At 34.4% G+C, this 12,169-nt stretch overlaps 1 pseudogene; it reads right to left on the bottom strand.

Moving 5' to 3' along the window:
• Positions 1 to 954: 954 nt before the first annotated feature.
• The window catches only part of LOC131859682 (photosystem I P700 chlorophyll a apoprotein A1-like), a 92,840-nt pseudogene continuing 81,625 nt past the window's right edge, over positions 955 to 12,169 (bottom strand).

The following is a 12,169-nucleotide window of genomic DNA, read 5'->3' as shown; positions in this document are numbered from 1 at the left end:
TTTAGATGCTAAGGTGGGGGAGGGGATGAATTAGCATAAACTAAATTCATCCATTTGTTAATACTTAAAACATTAAATTCAAAAATGCAAAAGTAAAGAGCAAAATAAAGCATTCATCACACAAGAACACCAAGATTTTTACATGGAAAATCCAATGAAGGAAAAACCATGGTTAGGATTGACTCACAATATATATAAAAATATATTATAGTGTCCATTTTAGGCTCAGTCCCAAGGAAGCTCACTGCCACCTAGACTTGCAAGATAAGGCGTATTGCCCTAAAGAAAGATACAAAGACTTGTACACCAAAGATCACTTCTTCAAAGCAAGATACAATATTGCAATATTATAATGAATTTCTACAGAAGAAGCATCTCAAATGTTGATAGTGTAGTCCTCTCTGTAGCCCAAAAATAGTTTGTCATATTGATTCCTCACACTTCATGTAGTTCTAATATCTTATTCTCATATTTCATAACATATGAAACTTCCCATCAACTCTCACATATCCATCAGGATAAGTATCTGTGTGCACCATAAAATGGGTTATTTTTCCTTATATATATCTATCTTTATATCCCAAAATATCGAGTAGGTCAGCTCAATAGGACCTAGTAAGTAAAATGTGTGACAAGGTACATGTCAACTTCGAAACATGATACATCATCAACAAATGGGTAGTAGATCAACCCAATATTATAGTTGATCTTAACAAGTGGTAATACACCTCCAAGTATTCTCCAACACAAGTAGAATAGGTCAAGAACCACTACAACAAATGAAATACACAGTCAGCTTCAACCATCATACCTACTTATCAAAGACTAATCCCAACACAACCTGACATCCAAAACAATGCGGAATACCAAACAAGACATATGACCCATAGACAACCATTCTACAATCATTACCTGTAATGACAAGTCACCAACTGGTGATACAAAGGAAATATCTTATTGAACTAGTAATCGGTGTTTAGACCTAACAGATTGTGTAACAACAATGCGCAAAGAATCCATATATTTAGGATGTCCTAAAGCACTCATAATATTATTATGAATATATAGACTAAAACTATGGAAACCTAAGAAAATACATGCCTAGTTAAGGTATGATACAATTGCATCACAATGTCTCAAAACACGGTCTAAAAGATAGTTATATTGAGTAGTCGGATCAATGTCTTATCATAAAAATGTAGATTTTGGTCTAATAATCTTGTCATTGATGTCAAAAGGATATGTACTGAAGGAAGGGATCGGTACCGAGATGGATTGACATGACAAAGAGAAACAAAGATGTCTTTAAGATGCCATGAGGTTGACTAACACATTGTAGTTGTGCACCTTTGGGCAGAACAAATAGATCATGCATAGGAGTAGACCATGGAAATGAATATCTTCGCTCTTTATCCAACATTATTGGTGTAGAAAAACTATTAGTTGTCTATATAACCTGACGTACAGTTAGTGAGTGAGAAAATAGCTCACATGGTCTTGCCACTTGATTTGGAGCATTCTCAGTGCAAGTTGTGTTGACAAGACAGTGTTGTGGAAGCTTGTCAAGGAGACACTATACTTTTGACATGAGTTGATCTCAGTCTCTTCAATATGAATGTCTTTTCGATCAAGAGTGTGGAGCGGGCATTGAGGTGACATGCTCATGACTCTTTGATCACGATTTTGACAAGGTCCATCGATAGGAGATGTGTTATCTATAAGAGATATAAACTCATCTCTTGATATGATGTTGCCACACTGATATGGTAAGTGACAAGTTATATGGGACCCGTGAAGTTGATATCGATAAGACTGCTATTTCAAGGAGACTCTTTTTTAGTCACATCGATCTTGAGATGTCTCTTTGATTAGTTGCAAAGTTTGAAGAGTTGACGAAGGTTAAATGCATGTCAATGAGACATGACCTCATCAAAGAGAGACATTTCCATGTCTCTTCAATATAGTTGGAGAATTAAGTTAGAAGCCTAAGAGAAATGTGAAGGAGAGTGTCGACAAGAGATTTTCCAAGTCTCTTTGATATGACATATTGTATACACATAAAAATGGCTATGAGCAATTAAATAAATATTTTATATTTATTTAATAATTATTCTTCTATTAAATAGTTAATTTTAAAAGATTAATTTATTTAATTGAAACATTTTATTAATTAATTTGTTATATCCTTTTCTTCTAATCAATTAATTAAATATCTAATATTTAATTATTCCTCTATCTACTATCCTATAGTCTCATTAATAATTTCTTAATTATTTAATCTTTTTTCCAACTCACCTTTCATTCTCTACATCACTTATTCTTTGCCAACTCATACATCATGTGGCTAAATTAATTCAACAAAATAAAATCATTTATTAGCCACTTATCTCCAACTTCCAAAATAAATGAAATATTGTGTACGTACACATATTTCCTAACTTTCTTCTATATTCTCTCCAACAACCCTATATCTTAGGAGGACTTGAGTTCATTTGTCCTCTCATTCCTAAATCTTCTCCAACTATCATATATCCTCTCAAGTCTTCAACTCAGTCAAGGTGAGATGAGTGACACTTGTCTTCTCCTTCCCCTTTTCTCTCAACCTTCAACTTCTTGCTCATAGCCATCCAATTTGCAAGATTTGATCATGATCGTTGATCTCTGCCACCTAAGCTCATGCACTAAAATATCTATAAAAAGAGATCTCCTAAGCCATTTTGAAACTAATAGCTAATCTTATAGTCATTCTAGGAGTCTTTATCTTGCATCTGTGAGTTTGAGTTTGAAGCAATTAGCAATTTTAGAATTTCTTTCATAGCTTAATATCATGTTAGCTTAAATCATTTGCATATGCATATCTTAGTATCAGTTAACTATAAGTCCATTTTTCATATGCCATCTTGGAATCTACTTGTGCTTGTCTAAGAGTAAAATCATCTACAACTAGGAACAGTGGAGTTAGGACACAATGAGACATAAATCATGAAGGTATAATCTCTTTTTTTTACTTGTATTTAATGTTGTTTCATTGGTTGAAGCTAAATATTTCTTGTAGCTTTCTTTTATATTATATGATGGATTAACAAGTTTCAGGTCAATTCTCTGGAGTTCAACTTTAGCCTCAACATTTTTGGCGCCCACCGTGGGGCTGATGCCTCACACATATCCTTCTAATATCTTGTCTAATTCTCATAAAAATCAATTTAACGCATTTGTAATCCAGTTTCACATGTGTGTGAAATTTGCCAGCGCATTCATCTAATAGGTTAGTGCTTTTGTAGTGCAGGTTAGTGCTTTTGTAAACATAGGTTAGTGTTTTTTAAATGCAGGTTAGCACTTTTGTAACACAGGTTAGTACTTTTGTAATGCAGGTTAGCACTTTTTAAATGTAGGTTAGCGCTTTTGTAATGCAGGTTGGCACTTTTGTAACAAAGGTTAGCGCTTTTGTAAACGTAGTTAGTGATTTTGTAATGCAAGTTAGCACTTTTGTAATGTAGGTGAGTGCTTTTGTAATGTAGGTTATCTCTTTTGTAATGCAGGTTAGCGCTTTTGTAATGCAAGTTAGCGCTTTTGTAGCATAGGTTAGTTCTTTTGTTTTCAAGGTAGCGTTTTTATTATTCATTTAGGCATATGTTATGCCCTATTGAACATATGCTCTGCCCTGTCAAACATATGCTCTATCAAACATATAATCTACAAAGGTAAATTTTCACAATTTGTCAGCTAACATAATTTGCAAGTTCGACCGCCCAAGACCAATTTTTTGAAAAACTACTGACTTATCTTCAGGTAGGGTTGATTTGAGCAAATTTCATGGATTTCCTCACTTAGCTAAATTAAGGGTTTTTTTTTTCAAGTAAAAGATCATTCTTGTTTCATCTAGCTTAACTAGGAGCATAATGAACATCATGCAACTTGCATTTGAGTGTCTTCTTTAAAGTAGTTGCACATAGATTTTACAAGGCTTAAAATAATCCTTTGTCTTTCATGCTTGTTGAAGTAGTAGGCGAGTATGCTCTCACCCTCATACGATGATCAGAAAACCAGACCTATTTCCTTCATGTGTAACCTTTAGAGGGCCTACCTTCTCGAGTTGCCTTGAGGGGGCTAGTGAGAGGGGAACAACCCAAGTGGAAATGGGATAATACCGATTCCTTTCGATCCACTCTAAATAAATCATGTCTGTGATGAAATTCATAGACAACATGTGTTGATTAATTCATACCGACACTATGTTTCCCCATAAACCCTATGGAGCATAACCTCTATAGGTTGGGAACCTTCTATATTTACAAATTTTAAAGTGTCGCATGTATGGCTACATGACCAAAAGCCCTTACTAAAAACCATTTGTATCTAGTTGTCAAAATCCTTCTAGTTGTTGTCACAGGAGGTCGGACCTCTAAAGGGGCTCACACACATACGGTTCTTAGTAGAGATATGAAATTTTTCATGGGGATTTTTCATGGAAACCGGTGCTTGGATGCCTCGGAGAAGTGAGTGCCAAGGGTGGAGCTAGTGGGGTCAAGCACCTAAATATCCACTATGAATAGTGTAGCCTCGGGGGAAACCCCATGTGAGATTCAACAATTATTGTCTCAGCCTACCATAGGATTCGTGCTTGCTTGTGCATTTTGTTTTTTTAGAACATTGTGTCTTTTGTGTCTACAAAAAACATTCTAAAAAATAGTCAAAAACTTGAAAAATCATCAGTCAGAATTGAGATAAAAACTATCACAAGTCTTCAAACTAGTTAGATAATCAGGTTACCAATCCAACGGGCTATTTCCAAAGGTTTTCATAAGCATAAAACATTCAACAAGATAGTGATTCAACCATCTCAAGTGCAAAAATCAACATCATTATCAGTTTCTCATCAGGATATATCAAATCCTTTATCACAAAACTTGATCATATCAACCTTTGTTTATTATCTTGGATATATCATTCCTATTTGAACATAGGTTATATCAAAATAAAATATTTCACTCACATTGGAATCAAATAAACTTGTAAACCGTCATATGCTTATATGACTTTTAAATATCACCTTAAGAAAACAAAACCCAGTTATAAGGCTACTCTGAAGAGGATAAGATTCTTGTATATCAATTGCAAGATCTTGTTAAAACATAGGACATTCCTACACCATTTTTGTCACTATTTATGTGGTTACGGGATAGAATTTGATGGAGAAATTTTGCAAGCACATGCCTTTCAACAATAAGATGCTTTATCACAACGCACTAATAATAGTGGTAAAATCAACAAAGCTTATCTTCCTAAACCAACAATCAGTTATTGAGCTGTATTTAGAAGGTCAAAACTTGAGAAGTTTTTGAATCAATCACATGTCAGTTTGGACTAGAGCTCAATACGAGCAATTTAGAAAACAACAAAAACAAATGGACGAAGAAAATTCAATGCTTCAAACTTTTGGATACACAGATGTTGATGAAGAAGCGGTCAATAACACCATTAGAGACCTTGAACAAGATTTTAAATTCGACAAACTAATGGAAAAGTTATTGGAGAAATAAAAGGAAAAATAACTTCTAATGTTGGCAAACTCAGGAGCTAAATTGCCACAAGACTTTAACATAGAAAGTTTGAAACAAGATACAGAGACGAGTAACAATCAAAACACTGATGATCTAAATAACGAGGATGTAAATCAAGTAAATCATCAGGAAACAAGAGGAGATAAAACAAGAAAATACCATGATGATACAAGAAGAGATCCTGATGATAGAAGAACTTATGAAGATACAAGGAGACCCTGTATTGATAATCCTTTGTTAACTCTCGCTCAACAAATGCAGGATATGCAGAATGGAACAAGTTTCAAGAAATATTCAGTAGAGGACATCTGCCCATATCCTTTTGACAAAATTTTAAACATGATACCATTCCCACAACATTGTGAAATCCCTAATTATGATAAATACTGTAGTCACATATATATGTCCACTTAATTAAATGAATATTTAGTATTTATTTGATTATTTAACCATCAATCAATAATTAATTAAATTAATATATTTAATTAATTCATCTTAACCCTCTTCTCCTATTAATTAAATAAATTATTTAATTTATTTGATTTAATTCACTTAACCAAATTCAGACCATTAATTAAATAAATAAATCATATTTATTTAATTAAATCTTCTCTCACATTTAAATAAATTAATATTTATTTAAATTCCCCCAAAATCCCAGCTCTCACATTTAAATAAATCATTTATTTAAATCACCTTTATCCTCCACCCACTTGCATTTTCCTACAAATGCAAGTTGCACAACTATTTTAAATAAATTATTTATTTAAAATCCTATTTATCCTCACCCACTTGAAACTTTTAATGGTTTCCCTTAAAGTCTTCAAACTTAATGGCTTCCTTCTAAGAGTCTTCTTAAGTCTTTAATGGTTTCCCTTAAAGTCTTCAAACTTAATGGCTTCCCTTAAAGTCTTTTTAAGACTTTAATGGTTTCCCTTAAAGTCTTCAAACTTAATGGCATATTTCTAGAGTCTTCTTAAGCCTTTAATGGCTCCCCTTAAAGTCTTCAAACTTAATTGCTTCCTTCTAGAGTCTTCTTAAGCCTTTAATGGTTTCCCTCAAAGTCTTCAAGCATTTAATGTTTTATCTTCTTTTTCTCATTTAAATAAATTAATATTTATTTAAATATTTATCCAAATGCAACTTACACCATTTAATTGAAATAAATGATTTTATTTTAATTGAAAATACCAAAATTCCTCCCACTTGCATTTTCCTACAAAATCCACTTGCATGCTTAAACCCCTTCTAGATTCTTCTAAACCCTTCCTAATTAACCTAATCCATCCCCTAAATATTGTCACATTCCTAAGCAAATTGGAGTCACTTCTCAAAGACTCCAAAGTCTTTGAAAAGCAATTAATGCTTTGTGTGTTCAACAAATTAACCTCTAAAGTCTTCCAAACCACTTATGGCTCTTACATGACCATTAATGGTTAATTCCACTTGCACCCATGGTTAAGGACTTTGACCCCTAACTTAACCCTCATGTAACCCATGTGTCTCTTCAAAGCATTTATTTCTTTGACTAGGGTAACCATCATGTCCCCTCAAGCATTTAATGCTCCTTATCTCTCCTCTCAAGCCTCCTCATGGTGACACTTGTCAACATGGGATTGGGTTGAAAGTCCTCACATGGATTGAATACCATTCAATCCTAACCCTTGTTGAGATTACTCAATCTCAACCATCCATTGCTCCATTTTCCCTATAAATAGAGCCCATTTCTTCATAATCCAGATCCTGAAAACTTGTATGCATTTAACCTATAGGCATTTTAGAGAGCATTTACCATAGCAAACTAAAATCTTGTTATTTTGGTTAAAATCAATCATTTCAATAGCATCTAGTATTTTATCTTTTCATTTTACATTTGGAGCACAATACTAAAATATCAATCCTCCATAAGCATCCATAGTGCAAAAAGCTGCTGAGAGCTACACTATTTTGGAACTTGGAGAGGAGAGGAACAAGGGAGAAGGAGCTAAGAGCATGCTAAGAGGCATTTGGAGATGCCTTATTATTTTTGTTCCATTTGTTAGATATATTAGCATGATTTTAGTATCTCTTTTGATATGTTTGTTTAGATTAGTTTTTGATTGACTAACACTAACGATTTTCTTGTGTCTTGTGTTGTTTGTCATTTGCTAACCTTGTCCATTTATGAAGTGCATCAAATACGATGGGAAATCTGATCTTCAAGATCACATTAGGTAATTTTGCACTATGAGTATGGAATTTCCACACGATGAAACTTACTCGATGCGTCTATTCCCTAGAAGCTTAAGCTAACAATCAATGGAATGGTTCTCAAGACTACCATCTAGAATTAAATCTTTTGAAGAACTTGTGAACATATTTATCTCACAATACTCCTACAATGTAAGAAATGAGATAGCAATGCTACATTTATGTAATGTCAAGCAAAAGAATGGTGAACCTTTCATGGTCTTTTTACAATGATGGAAACATATGTTCAATAGATATCCAGGAGATATACCCTGAAAATGCAATTTCCTCCTTCTTTTTCTAAGATGATTGAAAATGAAATGTCCTCCTTCTTTTGCTAAGATGATTGAAAATGGTCTAAAGATAGAAGATGCAACAGTAAAGAAAGGAGAGTTAAAATTTTACAACAATTCCTACAACAATAACAATAACAATGACAAACCTAAATTTTGGTCAAAGAATAGGAATGATGGCAGTAATGCTACCAAACAACAAGAAATCTTCAACTTTTCAAGTCAAGTTCCAAACAACAACAATCAAGATAATAGTAAATCCAAGTCTTTCTTCTCCAATCCTCGCAGAAAATTCACAAACATTGGGGAACCCTTGGAATCAACTTTGAAAACTCTTCTTGCAAATAAATTGATTACTTTACTAGAAGCAAGAAATTGTGAACCTCAAGTCAAACCTAATTGGTAGAATGGCAATCATTTTTGTAATTATCATCGAAACAAAGGACACCAAACCAATGATTGTCAAAAATTGAAGCACCTTATTCAAGATTTAATCAATAATGGAACTATTATAGTGGATGGTCATAAGATGAACGAATCTCATCTAGCATTCAAAACTCCACTTCCAAACTATAAAAAGGGTGAACAATATAAATCAAAAGATGAGAAAGGCAAAGCTAAAGTAAACTACACTTACACATATGATGATGTGGTAAATGTCATCATCATTAAAGATAACGCACCTTTGGAACCAATCAATGTTATTACAAGAAGAAAAGTGAAGGTTACATTTTCTAGTATAACAAATGAATCAACATCCACTTCAAGAAAATACAACTAAGTGGAACAATTGCAAAATATACCCGCTCAAATATCAATTTTGGAGCTCCTAAGAGTTTCACCTATGCATAAGGAAATAATGGAGAAAGCTCTAACAAAAATAACAGTTTCAAAAGACCTAGATGTGGATCAATTCCAAAACATAGTGGGACACCTCAAAGCCCATCATTGCTTATCCTTTTTTTCTAAAAATGATGGTGCATCCTTGCAAAACCCTCACAATGCTCCCTTACATGTTGAAGTCACCATTTATAAAACTTGTGTCAAACGTGTACTCATAGATAGTGGAGCTAGCTTAAACATTTGTGCGTTAGGTTTAATAAAGGCTTTAGGATATTCATAAAATGCAGTAGATCCAAAGAAGTAAATAACTATCAAGGTGTATGATGAGGAAGAACATTCTTCTAAAGGGACTATGGTATTACCAATCAAAATAGGACCTGTGGAAAGACATACAGTGTGCCAGGTTCTAGACTTGAATTTATCTTATAATATTTTTCTGGGATGACCATGGATCATGGCATGCAAGCGTTTCCTTCGACATACCATCAGTATGTTAAGTTTGCTCATAATAGACAATAAATCACTATAGTCATAGACTCTAGTCAATATTGCAATAATTTGTGTAGCATCCTAAAATTGTGACACTTGCAATTTCAACTGCATTTGGGTCTTCACGATGGCGGCGCAACGTTGAACCTGAATGGAGACCCCAAAACCTATTTACGACATCAAAAACTGCATATTTCTGCACCTTGGCCTGATCCTTCCTTGCACCCTACTGTCCCGGGAGGTGGGACCATGGCGCCCAGCGCCCTGGTCCTTTAGGACCATGGCGCCTAGCACCCTGGTCCCCCAGGACCATGGTGCCTAGTGCCCTGGTCCCTGTCCCTATTTTGGGCCCGGTCTCTTCTTGGGCATCGGGTCTTTAAGTTTGCAATTCGGAAAATAATGCTTCTAGGTCAGCCTAAGGTTGGAAAAATCAGTCTCTCAACCCTAATTGACAAGTATATAAACTACATTTCCCCTCCCGGAAAAGGGGAGGAAATACATATGTGTGCAAGAGGCGGAAGCAATATTCAAACATTCAAACATTCAAGCATTCAAGCATTCCTTCAAGCAATTGAACATTCTAAGTCTCCATTCAAGGCTAGGTGTTGCATTCAAGACAAGGATTCAACCATTGAAGAGGAGATCACACACAACATACAAACATACAACATCATTACACCTTCGCATGTAAGAATACAAACATTCTTACAACAAGGTATCAGTACTTGTTTACATTACAAACATTTACATTTACAGCATTCTCATTTCTTGGTTAATTCCAAAACTGAGGTTTGACCTAAAGGAAAACCCCTAATCCCTAACCCCCCAATCATCCTCTCTTTTTTGTGTGTAGGTTGCAGGTACATGGCTGTAATTGAAGATCTGGAATCCTTGTGCAGAGACGAACAGATCCTCCTTCATTTCGCGAATTTTTTGGAGGACTGTGTGCACTCCGGGCGCCATCGTCCCATCAACTTTCGCTCAAATTTGCAGAATAGCATCGTCTCGACATTTACTGCTAATTTCAGGTCCGTAGCTTCATCCCATATCCCTATCTCTGTCTACAAGCGAATCTTTTTTACCTTACATGCATTCCTAGTTCAATCCTTCTATCTACATTCTTTACAAAAGAGGGTATCCTTGATGTCTTAACCCTTGAAACTCATTTAGAATCCAGTCTTGCATTGTGTAAGATTAGATCTTGTGGGTTTCAACCCCTCTTTTGAATGTAAAGTCTCTCTTAAGTGAAAACCGTCAACCCTAGTGACCTCCCTTCTCTCTCCTTGGGGGGGGGGGGGAACACCTAGGGTTCGATTTTTCCGCTTTACATTTTGGTGAACCCGACGTGAACATCCTAATTTTGATTATTCATGGTTAGATCTGAAAAATTTGATTCCTTAATTACATTTCCATGTTTGATCTTTTGCAAATTTTAGAGGTTAATTGCATAAAAACCCTAAATTTTCTTTTTAGTAATTGAGCTTGTGAAATGTTTAATTGTTAATGCTTGTTTCAGATCTACCCTTCTATTGCAAATTGTTAATTCATATTTGTGCTTTAATTTTGAAAATTAAGTGGTTAAGTGTCAAAACCCTAATTTTGAAAACCCTCTTGATTCAACCTTTGACTGATAATTTCACTAATCAAAACACCTCCAAATCGGCTGTAACTTTGGATTCTACAACAAAATCACAATATCTCTCATTCCTGAAAATTTTGAAAAAAGTTGCGAGGACCGTGTGCACCCCGAGCGCCATCGTCCACGACATTTTTTCTGAAATTTCGGGAGCTAGATCTTACTGTATTTTTCTGCTAAAATCCAGAATCTTGGCTGATTTTATCAATTCTAACACTTTCAAAATTAAAGTCAAAGTTGGTCTAGTGATTGCTTGGATAAAGGCTTGTAATCATTCAAAAATTGTTGAAATTGAAATTTGTGTTAAAATTGTGTTTCTTACTGTCCTAAATCTGAAAAGTGTGTTGACATTCATTCGAAATTTCAGTGTTTTATTCAAATTTTTGCAGTTTGTGACTTTTGAAATTAAGTGTTTAATTGCAACAACTTTGATTTCCACTTTCAAAATTGAATTTTGCGTGAAATTGAGTCAACTTTTAAATTTCAAAGCCTGCATTGCTTTTAGTATTCCCTCTAAAATCATAAAATTCAAAATTTCAGTTTCCCTCTCTTTTTCAAAATTCAAATTTTGCATTTTTTCAACAATCTTGGTAGGGTTCAATTTTGAGATTGCAACTTTAATTTGGCCTATCTACAGATCTTAAAATCACTCAATTTTTTCAGATTAGCTTTAAAATCATCATATCTTTCATCCCTAAAAATTTTGAAAAAATTTGCGAGGACCGTGTGCACTCCGTTCGCCATGGTCCCTGACATTTTTTCTGAAACTTTGGGAGATTGTTATGATTGCATTTAACAACTTAAATCTAGGAGATTGGCTGGTTTTATTGAAATTCGCTACCTCTAAAATTTGAAAATAGATTCAAAATCTTCTCTCTCTCTTTAGTGCATGAGTTTTACAACAATAAGCCCTACTTACACTATTCCCGTTAGACGAAGCCTTAGAATTAAGTCTTTCCAAGGTTTAATTACCGAGGAGATGGAACCTAATTTGAATGGCCTTTTTAACGAGGACATGGGTAATTCCTCTAATCCTCTTAATGATGAAGAAGCTCTCCATGAGGTTTCTATAGAACAACTTTCGAAATTGGATAACCAATTTGATGATTTTCGACAAT

Source organism: Cryptomeria japonica, chromosome 2, assembly GCF_030272615.1.
Source record: "Cryptomeria japonica chromosome 2, Sugi_1.0, whole genome shotgun sequence".
NCBI lineage: Eukaryota > Viridiplantae > Streptophyta > Pinopsida > Cupressales > Cupressaceae > Cryptomeria > Cryptomeria japonica.
This window is presented reverse-complemented; position numbering and strand designations above follow the sequence as displayed.